Source organism: Saimiri boliviensis, chromosome 15 (assembly GCF_048565385.1).
Source record: "Saimiri boliviensis isolate mSaiBol1 chromosome 15, mSaiBol1.pri, whole genome shotgun sequence".
NCBI lineage: Eukaryota > Metazoa > Chordata > Mammalia > Primates > Cebidae > Saimiri > Saimiri boliviensis.
In genome coordinates this window covers 34,251,893-34,276,227 of record NC_133463.1, presented here as the reverse complement: position 1 = coordinate 34,276,227, position 24,335 = coordinate 34,251,893, and the positions used below count along the sequence as shown (strand labels likewise).

The following is a 24,335-nucleotide window of genomic DNA, read 5'->3' as shown; positions in this document are numbered from 1 at the left end:
TAAGGGTGATAGCAGTATAGACAAAAAGAAAAATTAAGCGATAGATTTAAAAAAAAAAACCTCAGGGCTTCCAAAGAATGCCAGTCAGTCAGCATGACTCATATACAAGTTTTAGAAACGTAATTTCTTTTTTTATTACCTAGGAACATTAGGATATACTTTCTTGACTGTAATAATTGTGTGCAGTTAATTATAAATGAAACAGAAGTGCTGGTAATATTAGAGACTTGTACTCTGCATAAAACTGGAAATTACTGCTATTACTCTTGGTTGCTAGAGAATATTAGGTCATAGATGCTAATTAGCAGTTCATAGCCCTCCTACAGGGGGGAAATTTCATTACCATATGAAACTGTGTTGGTTGCCAAAATCTAACACTCACAACACTCTGACCATTTTTGTTTGCACAGTTATAAGCTATGATAAAACTAAAGATCAACTTTGCTGTGTGTGAGCAGGACCATGAAGGCTAATATATACATAGTCTCTAGTATATGTGTGTGTGTATATATATATATATATATATATATATATATATATATATACTAGTTTAAGAAAAACGAAAAACAGCCATATTACACTTTGAGCCTCCCAGTCAGTGTGTGGGAACTGATTCAAAACAAAAAGACAGAAGTTTTCATCATTACAAAGCACAAACAACAGGATCTCCCACTAAAAATCTGTTCGCAAAACAAACAAACAAACAAAAAATAAAGAAACGAAAGTATTGTGGGATGGGAGAGAAATTGAAATGGTTCTAGGACCTCTCTAATGGTTTATTTATCATACAGGTTTATATATATGTATACACACACTCACACACATGACCAGCCCTGACTCTATCTATATTTGTATTTTTACATATATATATATATACTATATGTATCTATATTAGATAGATAGATAGATAGATAGATAGATAGATAGATAGATAGATAGATAGATGATAGAGTCCTTTTAAAAAGTCCAGTACTTTAAAAAGAAGACATTTCTTCAGCTTATTTTGGTACTTTAGTTTTTTGAAAAAGAGAATTTAAAACCTATGATTTCCTGTAGCATTTCCATTGATTCCAGTGAACATATACGTAATCATTTGGAGAAAGGTATTATAAGAAAGAAGAACATGTTAAAACTACAACCTGAATTGAGCTGTTTCTACTAAAGCAAGATAAATTAGATAATGCATTAATCATGGCTGCTTAGTCAAATTAAGTTTTATATTGAAATATAAACTACATTTGTGGTGAAAAAAGAATATTAAATCCTTTATATTTATATCATGGTATACACATGGCCATGCACACAAACATACATACACAAACGCTAGTGGCCAAAGGGTCCTTAACGAGTGAGACAAGAAACCTAAGAATAAATCAGAGCCGCAGGAATACATGGATTCTTTATTCTAAAGAAGGTACATTCATTTCTTGTCAGTGTAATGACATGTCCTACTTTTAATTGGCTTCTTTTCTCTTCCCAGAAATGGTATATCCATTTTCACCTGTGGAAGTAAAATTAATTAAAGAAGCAATAACTTGTAAAAATTGGAAGAGTAAATCTTTCTCCTCTGTATTGTATCAAAGCTTCCATGTGTTACAAAATGCCTTCATCCTCCTCCTAAGCTTTTGCCAAGGCTTAAACATAGTCTAGAATCCAATATAAATGAACTCTGAGTTCATTATACAAAGGCGAGAAAGAACTGGGGCTCTGGTGAGAATTAGTGAGGAAGACAAACCAACCCTGTCCTGAATCAGCAGAAGACAGTAGCTAAGAGGAAGGAGAGAGCTAGGAGCATCTTGTTTTAATTTACACACTTCAGTCTTATGAGAAGAGAATTATCTTCTTGGATGTCTTGAACTGAATCAAATCTCTGTTATGTGCAGCCTCAATGCGAAATATTCTGACCATTGTCCCCATGAAAGCACTTTAGCTCGTGCTACAACTTCTGCTTGAAAATATGCTGCTGCTGACATGGCTTGTGGCCATCAGCTATGGGCACCTGCCGGTAGATACTGGATGTCGGTATTTTATTTTATTTTATTTCATAGTAATACATGTTAATTGAAAAAAATCATTGGAAAATTTAGAAGGGGAAGATACCTCCATTTCTGTAACAGAAATCATTATATACTTTGTTAACATTTGGATGTGTGTTTGCCTGGCTCTACATACCTGTCTACAAACAACTATTGCAACAGCTTATATTAGTCATTTATTGTTTGCAGTATTTTCAAATCTTGGTCTTCACAAAAAGGTCGGGAGTAATAATCCTATAAGATTGTGTGTGTGTGTGTGTGTGTGTGTGTGTGTGTGTGTGTGTGTGTGTCTGCGTGTGTGTGTGTGTGTATTTATCATCCTACTCTAACAATTGTCCCACCTGTTCCATCAAAAGCAAAGGTTAATTACGTTTCTGTGGAGCTATCCAGCAGAAGGCTACTTTTCTCCCACTAAATTACAACAAGAGTAAATTAGAGGTTTTCAGAACTTCAGGGTTTTGATTGATGAATTCATTAATTCACCTTTTCAAAGGGAGGGCTCATGTTTTAAATATTTTATGTACAATTTGCATGTTGGCATTTTTAACAGCGTTTAAAAAAAAATTAGACAGTGCTTAAGAGAAAGGTCAAACTGATCACCTTGGAGCCCGGATGCCTTTGTAATGCACAGAGCAAGAGGCAGGGTTGAGTCTTCCTTGTCATTCTCTCTCCTGAAAATTAGTCTGTCCTGGGAAGCTCCTTCAGCTGCTTGTATTGTTCCTTTACATATAGTAAGTGAGATATTAGAGCTCCATTACCCAAAGTGAGATTCTCTTTGCATCAGGGTAGATATGGACACTAGCCAAAAGAGGTTTGGCTTTTATTTCACCTTGCATATCTACATTGGCAAATACATGGAAATGGCATTTCCATTGTCCACATGAAACCTCTCCATCCAAGTTTTATGCACTTTAATGTATTCTATATCCAGTCATTGATGCACAGGCATCTCCCTACACTCCCAAGACAACCGATATGTGCCTGTGAACTCTGCTTCTGACACAGAGAGTCTTCCAGTCATTGAACAATTTATCCCTGATTTAAGGAAACATGCATCATCTGTATACACATAATGTGACATCAGAGAAATAGTAAAAGAAGTAGCAGAAACTGGAATTGATCTTGTCTCTCACTAAAGCTTCCAATGTAATACTATATGCCACCTCAACACCCCCGATAAGGTTTAACTTATTTTGACCACTTTTGAGAATTCACGAAGAAACAAAGCAACTGCAAAAGGTTTGTTAAGTTTTTTTCTCAGTTAACCAGAATTAACCCTGATTTAAATAAATAGAGCCAAAGAGAGGTGGGCAGTCAACATGATTCGTTAATGGCATGCAAAATTACTATTTAGTCCTCCCTCTAAGATTAGATGGGATAGGCAGAAATGGGCATGCAGATACATATCTTGGCACAAATTGCAGGACAAGTCATATAACACAGTCTTTCTTTAAAAACATCTTACAAATAAAAGAGGAGTCTTATTTTAATGCCCTACCTGCCGAATGCACCATCAAGCCAAATTGGTTCACACATGCAGAACATTAAGCAGAGATCAAGTATAATGACTTAGGGTTTTCAGGACATTGAGAAAGAACTGTTAATGTGTATGAAGTTTCATATTTATTAAAATCTGAGGCAATATTTATGCCTTTCTCTGTTGGTGAGTCCATCCTATTGCTGCATACAACAGCGTGTTCTTGGCCTCATTCTCAGTCCTTAATTTGTACTTGAAAAATACGTACATGTTGAGCCAGATGCTTCCAGTGCCTAAGGTAACTCTCTAATAAATTAGGCACTTGAGAAAACAGAATTAACCCTTTCACCAAGAGTTCTGCATAGAGACCCACCTTGCTTTACATAATGCATTATCTGAAAATTTAACTCTACCAAAAAGGAATTCGAATTTACTGTAATTTTACATATAGTACAATATTTTAATGCTAACAAAACTGCCTTTATTTACAAAAACTTTTTTTTTTTCCCAAATAACTCTCTAGGAATTTGTCTACAGGGCAAAGCTACATACTTCTAAAATGAAAAATATCCTCTGGTGTCCTGGGGAGAAAAATCAACTATGTTTCCCAAATGTACCCCATACTGTTTTTAATCCACAACGTTAATACAATTCACACACAAGGCATTAGAAGGCTAATCATTAATTGTAAAAGGAGTGTTTAGAGCAAAGTTCTACCTGTGTTATTGATGTGGCCTACTTTATTTTAATTCAGAAAAACTAAATTATTCCGTTATTGAAAGTGTTTCATTTGTACTTTTCATTTAAAGGTTGGAGATAGTCCATTCTTTCTCTTTCATGTTCTCTCTTTAGTTCAAATGACTGAATATTCTTCGATAATATTGGCTTCGACTGGGAGCAGTGGCTCACGCTTGTAATCCCAGCACTTTAGGAGGCTGAAGCAGCTGGATCACAAGGTCAGAAGTTTGACACTAGCCTGTCCAATATGGCAAAACACCATTTCTACTAAAAAATACAAAAATCAGCCGGGCATGGTGGCGCACGCCTGTAGTTTCAGCTACTGGGGAGGCTGAGGCAGGAGAATTGCTTGAACCCACGAGGCAGAAGTTGCAGTGAGCCAAGGTCATGTCATCACTGCACTCCAGCCTGGGTGACAAAGTGAGACTCCTTTTTTAAAAAACTAAAAAAAAAAAAAGAAAAAAATATTAGCTTCATGTGCAACCAATCTAAGCTGTTTGGAACCTTTGTGTATTTGAGTCACACTTTTAATACTTAAATGTTTGACAGAATATTTGAAGGGATAAAAGGCTCACAACAATACTGAACAAATCAGTAATAATTACAATACAATGACTATTACAAAACAACAACATAGCAGAATGTCTCTACAAGCATTCTAATTGCACACCTCACTGGTTAATCTTTTGCACCATGCTTAGCTTTTGAGCAGGGCCCTCTCTAGCCCCAATCCATTAAAAGTACTCATGAAGCAAAGTTCTTTCTAGTTCCAGCAAACTTTCAGCCAGTTATATACATCCCTCTATATCCTCAATCTTCTGATAGAAACTTCTATAATTACTATATCCACATAGGTATAGCAAAGAGAAGCTTTGCCCATTCAGGTCAATCTGATGTTTACATTAGAAATGTTGTGGGAATAAACATTGTATCTAGAAATCCAAGTGACTCCGTGACCTAATCAACCTCTTGAAAAACCTCAAAGTTATTGAAGTCTGAATGAGCATAATTACCTTACACAGTCACAAGCCCTCTTCTCTGTTGGGTTGCGTGAGAACAGTGGGTGGGAATTGAATCCTGTAAAGAATTTCATTAGATGCTGAAATTTTTGCAGATAAGTTTTTCACTCCACAAAATCTTGCTACTTGGCTGTCCTTCCTTGCTTGTCTGATATACACCATCACTCTGCTTTCTCATTTATGTCAAGTTTTTATTCCTTATAGCCCTTTTCTAGGCTACTAGTCACATGTCGTATTTATTCCGATATGCTCCTTTTTAAACTAAGTCTGATTTGTCCTTCTTTTGTTGTCATGAACATCTGCCCCCTCACAGACTGTTGAATCCATTTAAAATAAGGTAATTTGTCAGGTGCAAGAAAATTTGCACCTCCACACACTCCCTGCAAAAAGAAAGTCTTTTTTTCCCCCAAATTTCTTCAATATTATAGCTACCAAACATAGTTATGTTAAAAAAAATTAGTTCGAGGATAACATAATAGCAACATTTTGAAGACCATTTTTTACGGCAGCTGCATTTTTCTTATCTTGGCGTTTCCCTTTTTGTTCAGCATAAAACTGAATGCTCTCACTCTTAGGCGCGTGTTGAACAATGAAAACACATGGACACAGGGAGGGGAGCATCACACACTGGGGTCTGTTCGGGGGGACTAGGGGAGGGACTGTAGGGGGTGGGGAGTTGGGGAGGGATAACATGGGGAGAAATGCCAGATATAGGTGATGGGGATTGAGGCAGCAAACCACATTGCCATGTATGTACCTATGCAACAATCCTGCATTTTCTTCACATGTACCCCAGAACCTAAAGTGCAATTATATATATATATATATATATATATATATATATATATATACATACATATATATGTATATATATATATAAAGAGTATAAACAAGACTTACATGTGTCCTCAAATTAAACATTCACTGCTCAATTCTAGATTTGCTAAGAGATGAAATTTTAGCATAGAATCATAAGACGCAAGTTACAAATTCAACTTGCATCTCAGTAAATACTTCTTATAGACATGATATCATGCATTTCTAAGAAGCAAATGTAAAGTGAAATTACTGTTTAAAATCAGTGTTTCAAATATAAGTATGTGAAATTTTAAATTGGAAATATTTAACAATCATACATTTAGGATAGTTCCAATAGTCTTTGGATTTAGTTTTGCCAATAGAAAAAAAAAAGTTGTGGTTGAAAACTTCTTAAGGTTAGAAATGTACCTTGGCATGAAAATACAAGGCAAAATATATAACATAATCTAAGGGCTTCTGGATTTTAATCCCAACAGTGGCATGTACATGTTACTATGGGCAAGTAATTTACTGGTCAAAATTTGCTCTTCTCATCAGCTAAACTGCGGTGGTGAAACCCAAATGTCTGCCCACATTTCAGAGAATCAAAGTGACTTAGTGCACATGCATAGGCCTTAAAATCACAATAAGCATGCAAATGCAAATGACTACTATTATTCAGCAATAAAATTAATGCATATCAAAAAATACTCATGGAGTTATATCTCAGTCATACTAACTCTATTAAAATACAGAGTCCTTTCAAAGTCATAGCTTGGACACATTTACTGGGGCTTCATTTCATTTGAAAGCATTGCCATTTACAACATTTTGAAATGTTTTATTCACTTGAATTACTTTTGAAATGATTAACTATTCATTGAAGAGAACAAAATATGCCGGAAAATGTACAGATATATACTCAAGTTTACATACATTTAAAATGCAAATTTTTCAAAACTTACTACATTATTACTTATTTTATTACATTCAAAATTTGGGGTTTGTAGCTACAACTTCTATAGTTCTAAATAGTAATATAAATTATTGTTTTGCCTTTTATATAATTGGTAATTCTAAATACTAGAAACAAAACCATAGTCAAATCTTATTATTTGCTGGGAGTATGTGTTTTCTAAAGTCACTGGCAACACTGAATTAACAAACACAGAGCCGTTACTTCTAGGGGAAATAGGTTATATTTCATCAACCCATCATTATGTTGTTTTATGTGTCTTTCTGTTTAAAGAAACCTTTTTAAATACATATTGTTGATTCATTAACTTATGCCTGAACAAAGATTATCAAACACACCAATTTTCTCCTTAAGGCACATTTTCACAACCTTCTTGTGCTTAAAAGCAATAAACAATACTTTAGCACTGTACTTGAGGGCCATTTTAAACAGCAAAATGCCCACCACAAACAAAAATACACACACACAAAAGTGGCACAAAATAGACAGTGGAGAAGATGGTTGTACACGGTATGAGAACTGAAGCAACAAGACAGAGTACTGTCTCGTTCTCTTTCTGCTGAGAAGGGGCACAAACGGGGAGTCCAGTTTTTTACCACTCTGCACAAATCTGAATCACTGCAAAAGCACCACGAGTGTTGTTACAAATAAATTTTATAAACAAATTACAAATAAATTGTAAAGAGTAGCCAAATTCAAACTACAAATGAAGATTGAATATATCTTCTAAAAAGTTCACGGGATTCTGAGGTTGAACAAAATTAACGATTTACTGGTTCATCCTGTGTGAGGCTGCTCTTTGGTAGGGAGCATCGAATACGTTGGAAGCAGAGCTGTAAAGCCACTCACCATTCACCACTAAAGATTTAGTGTCTGTCTTTTTCCCTGTAATTCTTTCATTTAAAGTGCTATCCTGCAAATGTCTTTGTTTACGAATTCTTTTATGGGACAGCTTAGATGATGATGATTATTTATTTATAATTTAGGACATCTGGAAGTAAGTTTGTGTAAACAAATTCCTTTTACCTCCTCTCCTTACACCCCAATTCTCCAAAGCTATCACAGTTTATCACCTGTAGCTCAGAAGAATAGAGGGTCTCAGTGGAATGGTGCTGACCTGAGGAGTATGTGCTTTACCAGTCAAGCCATTGCTACAGCCTTTTAAAGATAAATCTGAGTCACTCTGGCTTTCAACCTGGTAAACTACTGTCATTCCAAAGGAAAAGTTCATTTTTACCCTGTAGGTTATGTTTCTTTTAATTTCCTACCGTCTCTAATGAGAAGAATTCTCAGCACATGAGGTGAGTTTGGTATGTGTACAAAGACAGCAGCCAGGTTTCAGTCATCCACGCAAAGTTCTGGCCACTTCCTCCATTTTATCTCCAATACCTCATCGGTGAAGGAAGGGGACAAGCTGACTTCAAAAGCTGAACTGAATCTGCATCCTGTGACAGGTTCTATTCCTTAAAAAGCTAGATAGAGCCATCATTGTCCATACCTATCTAAGATTGCTGCTTTAGCATTTTATGAGTTGATCTCCAATGTTCCAGAAATAATATTCCACAGCGTGACTGTTCACTATATTCTAGTAGATATTCTATTGCAATTTAAAAAAAAAGAAAAAAAAAAACTCTAGGAGTAAGGACCCTGGGATTTAAGTTGTGCTGCTGTAGGCTGTATAAGGTTGGGCAGGTCACATAATCTCCTGTGCTTTATTTTTCACATCGGTTGAATACAGACAGTAGGAGTTATTTCAAAGGGTAAATAAAGAATCTAATGAGATAATAAATGCAAAAGTGTTTTATAAATAGACAAGAGCTTTAGGAATAGGATTTTGTATATTACATAAGTCAATGTAAATACAGTAGTTACACAGTAATATCATTATTTCTAAAATAATTTTTAAATACAATAAAAACAGCAACTTTTTCTGAGCCAGAACTCTTAATTTTGTTATTTTTGTTGTTTCAGAAAAGAAATGTTTGAGGAAATTTGTATACAGATAAGTGTCAGGAAACAATAGAACCCTTGAGTCTGATATCCATAGAAAGTTCCGTGTCAAAAAATCACCCACACAGAACCTTCTATTTATTCCCCGCTAAACTTCATAAAGTGGTTTCCAGGTCCTCAAAGTAGAAATACTTGACATCACACTGTTTTTGTGATTTGGAGGCTGTTGACTTGGTTGCACTCATAGCCACACTCTCAGAAGCATGAGTGCAAATATATGCTTAATTCAATTATGTAACATGTAAACAATCAAGACAGTGGAGAAAAGCTGCCTCAACTCAATTTCAGATTTGATCACATAATTAATATTGATCAAAGTCACCAGATAATTTCCAGTCTTGCCTAGTTTTTAAAATAAATCTTCTATTTTCATTGAGAAATCTGCTTCACATCTCGGTTTTAGAACATTTGTTTTGGATTTCCTTCTCTTGATCCAAATCGCTTTGTCTCCGGTCTGCAAAAGCCCCACCAACATCCTGACATTCAGGACTTTTCATCAGGCCACATCTTTCAGGTGAAATCTCAGAACAGTGAAGGCAAATGAAGACTCTCACTTCCCACAACTCCTTTTAGCCATTGTTTTCTCTCATGGTATTCCATTCAAGTCCATCCCCCATAACCTAACTAAAATTTAATCAATATATGCTTGTTTAGGACCCTTTTATATATATATATATATATATATATATATATATATATATATATATATAACTAACGCTTAAGCCAATTTAGCTTCTAAATAGATAAAGTCCTTAGAGTGGATCCTTAGAGTGGACTTTATCTATATTGTTAGATATATTGTGGTTTATTCAATAAACACTTAACAGCAAGCAAAGAATTGAACCAATTGGTGTGCCAGGTTTATAGATTTAGTGGATGACTGGCACTTTAAAAAATGCTTTAAAGGTCGAACAAAATAAAGCATGAATCACTAGAATTAACTGTCTGGATATTCTAGGACTACAAATGTTACTGTAATCAACAAACAATGAAAGAATCAAGCTGCTGGTCCACATAAAGACAGATTTCACTAAAGCTTACTTCAGTGACGATTGAGGGTGCTCTCTTGGTAAGAAATAATACTCAGTTGGTATGAATTCACGTGCTTTTGTATTATTCTACCTAGAGACCCATCTTAAAATCCTATCATTTTTACCTTTTTGGGCTTTCTTTCCCAGTGGGTAGGCACATTTTAGCCCTATATATGTCTCAATGTTAGATGTCATAAGTATTTGATGAGTAGCTTTGCATAGTCCATTGTCATCTATGAGGAAATTAATCCCTTCAGGGGACTAAACCAGTCTCCTCCACAGAGGCTAAGTTGTATGCATGCAGGAACTGCAGTAGGTTTTATGAGCCCTTAATATTCAGGGAACAGGTTTGGTTGATTCTAAAAATCACCTCTGTCTCCTTTTAACTTGTGGTATACTTCAATTATACTTTGTAAAATGGGAGGGACTGTGGAATGCCCCTTGACAATAGCAATGTGCGGTAACATATATTCTCCACATTTCACTGAAACAAACCTGTTTCCAATTCATTTTAAAGGCCCTGTGGCTTTTATAAATGTTCCGGCTGGCCACCTGATGAATATGACAAGCACTTGGCTAAGAAGACATGAGTGAGGTCACTGTGGTATTTGTGGCTTTCATTCTTTTCTTTGGCAAATCATAGGGTTCAACAACAGGGGGGAAAAACAGTATTAACACCCTGAGTACCAAAATGTGAGTTACTCTTTTCTTTACCTTTTATGAATCAAACTTAACAATTTTCTTTTTATAATTCAGAGAATGCATTAACAAGGAATTTGAAATGCTCATTTTGTGAGGGCATGATATGTATCTTCCAAGAAAATTAGCAGCATTTTGAAAACACAAGCACCTTATCTATAAAATTCAAGATTTGCACCTTAAGTTTAACCTTTGAGTTCTTAAAAATAGTTAATGATATAATTTTATCAGTTAAAATAACATATCAAATAACTATACCTGGCATGGACTATATGCAAAGTACCATACTGAGGGTCTTAGAAAATCCAGCACTTAAGATATACCCTCAATGAGCTGATGGTATAAGCAGGGAAATGTATACAAAGTGACTATTCAAGGAAAAAAATAACTGCACACTAGGATATTGGAAGTATTTGTTTTGTAAAGTAAAGCCAAATACTCGAAATTTAAAATAAAACTCTTACCAACAGTTGCATCCCAGGAGGAAGAGAAGACCAAGGTAGGCAAATAGTTTCATGTCTCTTTGCTCTTTTTTTTTTTTTTTTTTTTTTTTGAGAAAGAAAAAAAGAATAATAAGAAAAAGAATAAAGAAGAGGAAGAAAGAGGAAGAGGAAGAGGGAAAGAAAATGGGGGTATTGCTTTATTGCCCGGGCTAGAATGCAGTCTAACTATGGGTATGCCTATAATTGTCCTTAATAATGGGACATGAAAGAAAATGAGGGAAGAGAATAACAAACAAGGAGCCAACCAACATTTCGTTTAAACTTCTAAGTTGATATGATGTGGTACTGATAAGAGTGTGTATTTTGTGTATTTAAAGTGGAGAGTTCTATAAATGTTAATTACGTTTACTTGTTCCAGATCTGAGTTCAAGTTTTGGATATCGTTGTTAATTTTCTGTCTCATTGATCTCTCTAATATTAATGTTGAAGTCTCCCACTATTATTGTGTGGGAGTCCAAGTCTCTTTATTAGTCTTGTATGTCTGGGTATTCCTGTATTGGGTGCATATATATTTAGGATCTTTAGGTCTTCTTGCTGTTGCATTGACCCTTTTATCGTTATATAATGTCCTTCTTTGCTTCTTTTGATCTGTTGCTTTAATGACTATTTTATCAGAGGCAAAAATTGTAACTTTTGCTTTTTATTTATTTATTTTAGCTCTCTGTTTGGTTGGTAAATCTTCCTCCATCCCTTGTTTTGAGTCTTTGTGTATCCTTGAATGTGAGATGGGTCTGGATGCGGCATACTGATGGGTTTTAGTTTTTTATCCAAATTACCTGTCTTTGGATTTGGGGATTTAGTCAATTTAAATTTAGAATTAATAATGATATATGTGAGTTTAATACTGCCATTTAATATTAGCTGGCTATTTTGCCCATTAGTTGATGTAAATTCTTCATTATATTGATGCTCTTTACTTTTTGGTATTTTTTAGAAAGGCTGATACTGTTTGTTCCTTTCTATGTGTTGTGGTTCTTTCAGAAGCTCTTGTAAAGCAGGCCTGGTGGTGATGAAATCTGAGTGCTTGCTTGTTCACAAAAAACTTTATTTTTCCTTCACTTATGAAGCTTAGTTTGGCTGGATGTGAAATTCTTGGTTGAAAGTTCTTTTCTTTAAGGATGTTCAATATTGGTCCCCACTCTCTTCTGGCTTGTAGGGTTTCTGCTGAGAGATCTGCTGTAAGTCTGATAGGCTTCCCTTTGTGGGTAACCTGACCTTTCTCTCTGGCTGCCCTTAGTGTTTTCTCCTTCATTTCAACCCTGGTGAATCTGACGATTATGTGCCTTGGAGTTGCTCTTCTTGAGGAATATCTTTGTGGTGTTCTCTGTATTACCTGGAGTTGAATATTATCCTGCCTTACTAGGTTGGGAAAATTTTCCTGAATAATATCCTGAAGTGTATTTCCCAGCTTGGATTCATTCTCTTCGTCACATTCAGGTACACCTATCAAGCGTAGATTAGGTCTTTTCACATAGTCCCATATTTCTTGGAGACTTTGCTCATTCCTTTTTATCCTTTCTTCTCTAATCTTGTCTTCTAGTTTTATTTCATTGAGTTGGTCTTCGACCTCTGATATCCTTTCTTCTGCTTGATCAATTCGGCTGTTAAAACTTGTGCATACTTCATGAAGTTCTCGTATTGTGTTTTTCAGCTCCATCAATTCACTTATTTTCCTCTCTAAATTGTGTATTCTTGTTAACATTTCGTCAAACCTTTTTTCAAAGTTCTTAGTTTCTTTGGGTTGGGTTAGAACAAGTTCTTTTATTTCACAGAAGTTTCTTATTATCCACATTTTGAAGCCTGCTTCTGTAATTGGAACACACTCGTTCTCCATCAAGCCTTGTTCCGTTGCTGATGAGGAACTGTGATCCCCTGCTGAGGGAGAGGCATTCTGATCTTGGGTATTCTCAGCCTTTTTTTGGCTGTTTTCTTCCCTTCGTTGTAGATTTATCCATCTGTGGTCTTTATAATTACCGTCTTTGTAATTGGGTTTCTGAGTGGACGTCCAACTTATTGATTCTCAGCGCCGAAATCTGAGCCACCCACTGTGCCGACTAAATCAGCGGCGTTAAGATTGATGGTGCTTTTCTGACTCTGCACCAAGAACCGACGCTCTGAGGCACCGGCAAAATCGCCTCGCCGGTCACAAGAGTAGCGCTGGCGACCCGTGGGGCTCCTCCGCTGGGAATCTCCTGGTGCGTGAGCAACAAAAATTCATGCGAAGGTGTGGCATCCTCTCGTTCTCTGTGCTTTCACTGGGAGCTACAATCCCGAGCTGCTAGTGATCAGCCATCTTGGATCTCTCCGTCTCTTTGCTCTTTAAATTTCTAAATTATAGTTTTTATTCTATTTACAGATACCACTTAAAACCCTTTTGGGGAAACTTTTTGGGGTCAGTGGTAAGAGTGAGAGTGGGTAGATTTAGGGACATTTGGAAGAGGAAATGTAACAGAATGTAGCTTTTGATATTTGGAGCAATTAATATTTGGAGACATCTAATGGTACATTTTCAGAGGGGCTGCAGAATTTATTTTTGCTCTGAAGGCTTTATCAGCCTTTCATTAGAAAAGTGAAATCATTAATATAACACATTTAATTTACAACTGAAGACATTCTTATTGTCATTTATCAGATGGGGAAAATGGTTATAGATTTATATCAATAACCTGTATAGATTGAAATGTGATCCTTGATCTCAAGGACACCCTCTGTTTATTCCTTAGGCACCTAAAACTCTGATAACCAGAAACTAAACTCTTTAATTTCCCCCATTTCTCCTGCATATCCTATAGCTGTAAGGACACCACTAAAATTCCAGCCTTCTTCCTAGTCACACTTACGCAGTTATTAGCATCTTTAGCTCTGTATTTGAAATGTCTCCTACATATTCCACCTTCATCTCTGTCCTATACATGGTCTCTAGGATGTCCTGTTTTAACAGAGTTCTATTTCTAAAACATAAACACGTACAAGTCACTACTCTTCCTAAAACTACCTAATAATCATAAATTGCCAAAGAATAAAGTCCAGTGCATTTAGCATGGTAGTTAAAAGTCATTTGCCATCTGGCTTCCTCTTTACTTTTCAGCCCCTTCTTCCTTCATTGTTTCCATCCACCTGGTTCTAGCCTCGTTGAAATGTTTGCAGATCTCCAAACCTGCTGAAATACACATTTCCCTCTTAACATGGTGTTACTTCTATCCATCCTTCAGGACACAGCTCAGCTGTCACGTCCTCTTGACCACTGCTTTGCCCAGGGGGAGTCAGCTGTTTCTTCTTGTGTCCTTCATCATAAAACTTAGAACATATTATTGGAATTTATCATGCTCTCTAGACCGTGTGCTCTTTAAAAGCAGAGGCCATAAAGACCATTTATCATTGACTGTCCATCATCTAGCAGTGCTCCATAAATTTTGAGTGAGTGACTGAATAAATATCTTGCTACTTTTCTTACATTGAATGTGAGTTGCTCGGTTTTGGACAGTATCTTATTTATCTTTGTGCTCAGAGAAGCATCTGAGAGAAACACTTGCTAAATGTTTGTTGAATTAGTAAGTTAAAAATCACCTGATATCCTGAAAATAGACTGGCTAGATTTATAGGGCAAAAACTAGCTATAATATTGTCCCCAGATGCAGTGAGATTTTTAAATATTTTGGTATATTTTGTTTTCTAGTATAAATTGTGTAATTAATTTGCAAAAGATGTTAATAAAATTATTTTTAAAATTCTGTGTTTATAGGCTAAGATTTCTAGAATCTTTACTTGAAAAATGATAGTGATTCAAACCAGTTTCATTTTAGAAGATAAATATAGCACTCTTTCCCGTAGCCCATAATTATGAAACAAAATTTTTTGCAATTAGTATATTTTTAAGCTAAAATTATGTATTGAGGGCTTAAGGCACTTAGTAAGCACTTTCTATGTCATTCAATGCTTATGATAACCCTATGTGGTTTAAGTTCTCTTATTAGCCTAATTTTGCAGATAGAAAAATTGAAAATTAAGAATATCACCCTGCTCAAGGTCATACAACAAACACAAAGACTGGAATTTGAAACAGTTTATCATTTACAAAAACAGAATGTTAGGCATAATCTTCCTATGTCCCTATTTGCAATAAGATACTATTAAGTGACAGTCCTAGAGAGGACATTTCTTTTAATTATTAAATATTAGTGGTATAAATCCATTTAATTATATGCTACAATTACATGCAATGAGACAAACCAGCTTTGCCTTTAGCAGCACTGAAAAGACCATTGTCTTCAAACAATGTGTACTGAGTACATCCAGCCATACGGCATATCCAGCCATACACATATATTTATTGTGTCCTAGGTACCAACAGCTCTGTTATGCACTTTATATTTGTAATCGTGTTAAATGCTGAAAAGCTCTGAAAACCAATGTTATTATCACCATTTTGTAGATGAGAAAACATATTCAAGAAGCAGAAAGTGCCCTTCATTAATTTTTTTTTAACTCTAGTTATTGAGCAGGAAAACACAAATATAGAACAGTGTACAAATCTATAAAGGTTTTGTACAATTAATGATCACAAAGCAAACACCCAAGTTACTGTAAGGCAAAAAATAGAATCTTGGCCATTCCCCAAAATCCCCTTACATGGCTTCCCAAGCATGTCTCAGCACACATAACCACTATCCAGAATTCTAAGACTACAGCTTAGTTCTGTCTGTTTACAAAATCTACACAAATGGAATATTTGAGTGGATATTTTGAGTCTTTCTTCAATATTGTTTATAAGATTAATTCATTTTATTTTGTATACTCCTGATTCATTTCATTGTTAAAATAGAATTCAACTGATAACTGTAAGTGTATACACATATACACATACTTATGTGTGTGTATATATACTTACATAAGTTTCAGTTTTACTGTTCATAAGCACTTGGATTGGATTCATTTTAGGTTTGTTATTAATAATTTTGCTATGAATTATTTTACACATGTTTCTTTGTGGCCCATATGCGTGCCTTTTTCTGGGTGTATACCCAGGAGCAGAATTGCTGGATGCTAGGATATATGCATATTTAACTGTAAAAGACAACAATAAACAATTTTTCAGAATGGTTATAACAACACATACTCTGTACAACAGTAAAAAGAGATTCAACTGCGTATTCTCATGAACTCAGTATTTTCAATAGTTATTTGGTCTTTTTATTTTTAGCTATTCCAATGTGTATAGTGGCGTATCATTGTGTTTTCAGTTTGTACTGCATTGATAACTTGATAACTAATGAGGATTAACATATTTGTATATTTTATTAGTCATTTTGATATCCTTTTAAAGAATGTTAAAACCTCTTGCCAATTTTTCTATTGTGTTTTCTGGGTTTTACATCATTATTATTGATTTGTGGAACTCTATATTTTCTGTCTTACACATTTTTATTAGAATTATTTAGGGCTAATGGCTTTTTTATATTTTAAATAGTTTATTTTCCTTAAATTTTGTATTCAAAGTAATTTTTGCTATTATAAAAAAATACAGCTGATTTTAAAATTGTTCTTGCACTCAACAATTAAGCTGACCTATTATTCCCGTAATTTATCTATAGATTCGTTGGATTTTTTATATATACAATTATAGTAACTATTAATAATGACTTTTATTTCATCCTTTATGAAACTTACATTACTTATTTATTTTCTTGACACATTTAACATTTCCTTTTACAATATTGTAAAGAATTTCCTTTACAATATTGCTTATCCCATTTACGTTAATGTAATCCCTCGTGTATTTTGATTTAAGTTGATCATCTGCTTTTTATGTCCTGCCTTTTCTATTTACTTTTTCTTTTCTTCCCTGTTTTCTTTTGAAATTATTTGCTATTTTTTTAATGTTTCAATTATACTGTACCTCTATTAGCTTTTCCTATTATTTTTCTGTTTATTCTAGAGGTTGCCATGGGTACTCCTAAATTTCTTCAAATTCTTGTATAAATTACTAATTTTATCTTTGATGTAAGGACCCTAGAATACTTTGAACACCATTGACTTCTTGCATACCTAAATTCTTTGTATACTGTAACTTCCAGAAGATGTTATTAATATTGTTTATTAAATTTAGTATTAACTTTTATTTTCCCACATGTTTATGTTGTGTTGTTGATGATGGTGTTTTTAATTCCTCTTCAATCTACAACTTTCCATCTGGCATCCTTTCCTTTTGCCCAAAAAATACCTTTCAGTGTTTCTTTTAGTTTAGATCTGCTAGTGATGAGTTTTCTCAATTTGTTTCAGTTTAAAGTTTTTATTTACCTTTATTATTATTATTTTGAGACAGAATCTCACTCTGTCTCACAGGACGGATAGGAGTGCAATAGCACAATCTCAGTTCATTGCCACTTCCACCTCCCTGGTTCAAGTGATTCTCCTGCATCAGCCTCCCAGGTAGCTGGGATTGCAGGCACCTGCAACCATGCCCAGCTAATTTTTGTATTTTTAGTAGAGTTGAAGTTTCATGATATTGGTCAGGCTAGTCTTGAACTCCTGACCTCAAGCTATCCACCTGCCTCTGCCTCTCGAAGTCCTGGGATTACAGGGATGACCCATTGCACCAGGCCCAACTTTCATTCTTGAAGGATATTTTGACTGAGTTGAATTCTAAGTTGACAGTCATTTGCTTTCTTGTATTTACAGGTGTTACTGTCTTTTCTTCTGGTTTCTATTTTTTCTTTGCAGAAGATAGTTGACAGTCTAATTATTTTTCTTCTTACATTTTCTTCATACCCTTTCTGTTTTTAACATATTCTTTTTTTTCCCTGTTGAATTTTAGCAGCTTATTTAGATACAGCTTTTTTTTTTATTATTATACTTAAAGTTCCGGGGTACATGTGCAGAACGTGCAGGTTTGTTACATAGGTATACACGTGCCTTGGTGGTTTGCTTCATCCATCACCCTGTCACCCACATTAAGTATTTCTCCTAATGTTATTCCTCTCCAATCCCCTTAGCCCCTGCTATCCCTTCCCTAGGCCCCCACCCCCTGACATGCCCCAGTGTGCTTTCTTGGGGTTCATGATACTTCTTGAATATGTGTCTTGATGGATTTTTCAGTTGTGGAAAATTCTCAGCCATTACCATTTTATCATTGGTCACTCATACCCTATTTTCTCTCATTATTATTTCTAGGGCTCTGATTTCATGGCTTCTTACACTGTCCTCTATGTTTTTGCCCTCTCTTTTAAAATTTACATTTTTTTTAACTCATCATTGTTCAGTTTGGATAGTTTCTTGTCTATTAGTTTATTTACTGATTTTTCAATTGTGTCTAATGTACTGTTACCTCCATTGAGTTCTTAATTTCTCTCTATATATTATATATTATATGTTATATATATAATTCAGGATCTCTGGTGAACTTCTCAGTAATATCTTTTTTCTCCTTAAATATATTGAACATAGCTATTCTAAAATCTTCATTTGTTCATTCGTAGTTTTGAATGTGTGTTTCTATAGTCTGTTTACCTCCTCAGGCTTTCTTGTCTGCTTATGCATCTGATTATTTTGATTGAGTGCTGAACATTGCATATGAAAAATTATGGAGATAAGATTAGTCCAGTTCTGATGTTATCTTCAGCTCTGCACGCTAGCAATAGAGTCTTATCTCACTCTATTTTAAAAGATTTAGGTGATTTAAATCTGGTCTTCATTCCTTTTGAGATGCTGTGTACTTCTGGCTTACCCCTACTCCTACAGTCTTTACTCCTAGAGAAACTTTGAAATTTTAAGCCAAAGCACTGGTGTTATGCCAGCACTACCAGCAGCCCCTCTATTTTAGTTTTTGTCCTCCCATCTCCACAAGACTATTGGGAGAATTGTTTGCAATCTTCAAGGCTACTTAACCACCTATTCAGAAATGGGCAGATGCTGCTAGGAAAAAGGTGACCCCAAATGCAGCATTCATGTTTCTGAGGATCTGTCTTCTTCAAACTTGACCCAGTAATCTTTCCATGCCTTATTGGCCTTCCAATGTCTTCCAATAATTTGATTGAAAATATTTTTTGTGCTTTGCCAGTTGTCCTCAGCAGGAGGCAGTCAAACTTACCCTATCTTTCATTACTGAAAGTGCATGTTAAAAGTCCACTTGAAACTCTGAACAAACTGACCTTTTAAATAATTGTGCCATTATGTAAAGACCCAAATAAATATTTGCCTGTTAAACCATCTTTGGAAGCTAGCCACTTATTCTACCATTTTACCATTTTCCAAAGCATTTCAAGAATTTCCTGTAGATCACGGTTTTTAAAGCTACTTTGTAAATTAGTGCACCCCCACCCAAATTTAGTTACTTTTAAATAAGTCCCTTTATTCTCTAATCCAACTCTTTAATTACAAACTTTAATCACAACACATAGGTTTAAAACTTTTGGCTATTTAGAAAAAAAAATCAAACCCATGTTACATACATAGAGTGTGACAACTCACACCTGAGTGTTTAATAAAATAAGCCAGTTTCTGATGGCACTCTGTGAGAGAAAATTCCAAACATTATTTGAAAAATAGCCATTTTATTGGGGTGTATATAGAGGCTCCCCAGTGGCAGTTTTGGAAAAAATGGTAAATATTTGGAACTGTCAGTATTCTTGTGCTTTAAAAGAAAATAAAACCCTTAATATTATAGTCACCAGTTTTTAAACATTTTAAAGACTCTGTTCATTCTTGATCAAACACCATAGAAAACAATCCACACCCATGGTGTATTCATTTACCAACCCTTTTGCTACTAAAAATATTTTGATTGTCTTTGAAATGCGGTGAATGCCTTTTACCCTTTGGCACTGCCAGTTTTGTTCCATGTTTAACATAGTGCTTTGGGGGCGGGAGAGTTCTCCATCCGTAAGGCCACAGATTGCAGCAGACATATGGCCACACACAGTGGAGCATCTCGCACATTTGGAGGAAGAGGCTCTCTTGCCTTTTACCAGTAAGGCCCCGGATGCCCCCCACGGCATTAGCATTCATCCCAGTTTGGATGGCCTCTCTGATATGCCTCAGATGGGTTGATTAACTTTGATTAAAAGCTGAGTCTGGTCAAGTTCTAAGTAGCATGGAAAACGTTCATATGCCTCTATAGCTTCTTAATCCTTTACTATAGCTTCCTGGAAAGGAGATCACTTTGTTTCTGGATCACCAACAGTTCCGCTTGGAACCAACCACAGTTACAGGAGAACACACGCAAGGATAATCCCATATCACGGTCTGCACTACTGAACCCTCGGCCTGCACCCTGGGTATGTGGAGAAGCCCCAGGCAGATGTTCCTGGGCAAAAGTATTAGTAACAGGGCAGCTGTGCACACAGAAGGCAGTTTAAATCTCCACTGTTTCCTCCACAGGCCCTTTTGGATTCTAATCTCCCATTTTCCCTATCCCACAGCCCTTTGAAAATTTTAGAGCCAATTTTTATAAATTGAATTTAGAAGCCTTAGGAGATTCAGCAATGCAGGTGCTAAAGGATACCAACTCTACTGTGGCTGAGTTATTTTGGGGGCTGTGATATAGACGGGAAGGAAAATAAGAATCCCCTTCTTAAGCTTAACTGCCAAAAGCTAAAGCCTTCCCTTTTCAGAAGGGAAATGCCTGCTTCCTTGCAGGAACTTGATAGCCCAAGGCTATTTGGGAAGAGAAAAGTTTATTTCAAGTACTTGGATACTTCTTCTACACTTGTATTTCCCAAGAAAATAAAATACTTCTTCAAAAATGCAATAGCCTACCAGCAGGCAGATATTCCTGCCTGGCCCTAACTGAAAATGTCTTTTCTAAGTGAATTGTCTTTTTCAGCTTGAATTACCTGATTTCTTTGGCTATCACGAGCAGATTAACTGAATCATTGACAAATCTACCTTTGATTATTTTTTCTTCATGGACATATTTTTCAGCTTAAGCAAAGAATTATAAGCACATCCAATGAACAGGACCCACGAGACACAATTTTTTGTGAACACCTTTTGCAATTCCAAAAGCCTGTGATGATCCTGAGAACCTGAGGTCAAATCTATCTGCTTTTCGCCTTAAAGAAAATGTTCTTGTGTAGAAAAATGGAAGACAAGACGTGAATAGAGTAGCCTCTTTGGTATGACAAATCATAATTATCAATGTATATGTGGATTTTAAAGGATACAAAAGTTTGCAGGAGCATTTTGAGGAGGTCCATGCTGCATCTGGAAAATAGAGCAGGGGGCAGGTCACATGAACTTCAGATTCCTCCCATCACCGTGACAAGGTCAGGCTCAAGAGACGCATCTACCCTGGATTATTCTACCCTCCCCTTCAGGTTGTAGGTTCATTGCTGACTGCTGCTTTGTTTCACAGTGGCCATTTTCCTGAGTTTGTGAGTGTCATAAGGATTAAGGGGCACACAATTGTCGGATTGGGTTAACTGCTCCAACAAAGTACCCCAAACCTCAGCAGCTTTATAAAATACAAGTTGATTTCTTCTCATATCATGGTTCAGTGGTAGCCAGGAGGATACTCTACTTGCAATCCTTCCGTTTAAAGCCTTGGAGACCTCAAACACAATCCTTACAGGCAGCAGACAGCAAGCAGAGGCTTGAGCAGGTTTCATCGCCCAGGCCTGGAAACGGTGCACCCTCGTTTACCCATATTACCTTGGCCAGAATCCAATCCCCAAGCTGCTCCTAAGGGAGGCTGGACATGTGCCTCCGCTGTGCGCTCAGGAAGAAAAGGCCAGCTGTTGGTGAACACCTTGCCTGAGTTTGCTGTAAGCAGAATACCGAAAATTGCTCTACTTTATTACCCAAACCCTATGCAAGAACTTTTGTGTGCAGACACTTGAACTCTTTTCAAAAGGACTCAATAAGGGTAGCTCTTTCTTTAAAAAGGAGACTGTGAGAATACTGAGACTAAAAGAAAGTGGCACAGGGCAGGCACCGGGCCGTGTTTGTTGGTTCCATTGGAGAAAAAAATCACGCTATTTGCATTTGATCCTTGGCATCCTCACGTCATCGGGTGATTTTGTGAGCATAAAAGTAAAGCTGTACTTTTTGTAAGCAGAAAGTCTCATTATATCTGAGGTGAGTCAGGAAAGGAAGTGAAGGGAAGTACCTATTTTTGGGTTCCGAGCACAGCTGAGGAGCCCTAGATGCCTGCCAGAAGGCACAGCTGCAGCAGGGCGGCGCGGCTGTCCATCCACCTGCATGTTGAGCTGGGTGCCATACTGATTTTCTCGCCATGTGTCTGGTCCTCTTTTCTGAAAGATGTAAGAAGCAGAACCAAATATGAAAGCATTTCCTCCAGTGTTAAGTAGCCCTTATATGATTCTGATAAATAAAATATCCCAGGCAAGAAAAGCTTTCATGTACCTAAAAGAAACTTCCTCCAGTTTGCCAAATTTGACTCTCATGTATTTAAATGTATGTTATGAGCAGCAAAAGATCTTGGTCTCACTCTAATCCTATTTACCCAGTAGTGGTGGCCCCTTAGTTATTAGTACCAACATCCTATCTAAATGCTTTTGAAGCATACAAGGACAGTTGCCAGGTACAGTAAACACCGGATTAAAGTAATATTACCAAGCACTATTTTATGAACCCATTTAAAATGGTAACCTGGCAACCAGCTTGCTTTTGTCCAAATGGATTACATAGCCATAATTTGCACTCAAAATTAATTTTCAAAAAAAAATTCTCAAAAACAAAAGACAGTTCCAAGTAAATATTTAAATGGGCACACACTTGGAAAATGTTCAAAGAGAATTTGCCGTCCTAAAAGAATAATGTTGTTCTAGAAAAAAAAAAAAAAAAAAAAAAAAACTTGCCAGAATTTCTTCAACTAAGCAATTTGAAATAAAACCAGGATTATCTTTAATCTAATTTTATATATTAAGAGGCTCAACATCTTTAAAAAATAAAATGAAAGTCAGTAAACTGAACTACATAGATAAGTTAGGGAGCAAGCAGGAACCTGCTTTTCAGAATAGCTGGAAAAGGCAGGACTTCCCAGTCCCCATGTATTAGTAGATTCCCTATGACAATCCATTCGGTTGCTGAGAGTCAATATGCCCCTCATTTGTATCTGGTGTTGTGGCGCCACTGGGAGTATTAGAGGTAAACAAAACAGATCCAGGACTTGGCTCCTTGAGCATAGAATCCAGGCATTGGCAAAAGGTGGCATCTTACCACTGGGGAAGACTGGCATGTTTTAGGTGTGTGGCCCCTCAGGCTGTGGCATCTGGAAGACCTTTCCAAAAAATAAGTGACGTTAAAGTTGAATTCTGAAAGATAAATGAGAACTAAATAGAAGAAAGAAGATGAGGAGGATCGGGGTTGGGAGATAATTCTTATAGATTCTACAGTGTGTGCAAAAGGACGTAAAAATCAGAGCAGGCATGGCAAGTTATAGGTACTCAAAGAAGTCAGTAGGTCTAGAGAATTATGGCAAAGGCTAGAAGGGTAGGAGAAGGGGCTGCAGAGATGGACAGTGGGTAGATCAGAGGACAAATGTTAAACACTTGGGATAGAAACATAAAACATGTGCAATAGCAACAACAAAAATGAATCAATATCTATATATTTATATAAATACATTCATGCATATATTTATATGTCATAGTCCCCTTCATCCATGGTCTTACCTTCTGCAATTTCAGTTACCCACATCAGCCATAGTTCAAAAATATTACAGTATTTCAAGAGTGAGAAAGACTATATTTACATAACTTTAATTATAGTATATTAACATAATTGTCCTATTTTATTATTAGTTACTGTTAATAATCTACTGTACTTAATTTTTAAATTAATAGTTATATACATATTAAAAAATGGTATAATAGGGTTTGGTATTATCCAAGATTTCAGGCACTTACTGGAGTTCTTGAAGCATATCCCTTGCAGATAACAGGGACTACTGTTCATACTTCTCTGTTTTTCATATATACGTTTATATACATACATATGTGTGTGTGTGTATAGATGTCTATTTTCTTCCTCCCCTGTTAATGGCCAAGAAAATTCTATTTTATTTTGAGAAGAAATGCATGGTAAAAAT

The 24,335-nt window shown here is 35.9% G+C and overlaps 1 long non-coding RNA gene across 1 annotated transcript in view; it reads right to left on the bottom strand.

Moving 5' to 3' along the window:
- Positions 1-1,373: 1,373 nt before the first annotated feature.
- Positions 1,374-24,335, bottom strand: part of LOC141581407 (uncharacterized) — a 95,047-nt gene continuing 72,085 nt past the window's right edge. The window contains exons 4-5 of the long non-coding RNA XR_012513992.1: positions 5,265-5,328; positions 1,374-1,501 (exon numbers count right to left, since the gene is read on the bottom strand). This is a non-coding gene — a long non-coding RNA (uncharacterized LOC141581407). The remainder of the gene's footprint in view (positions 1,502-5,264; positions 5,329-24,335) is intronic.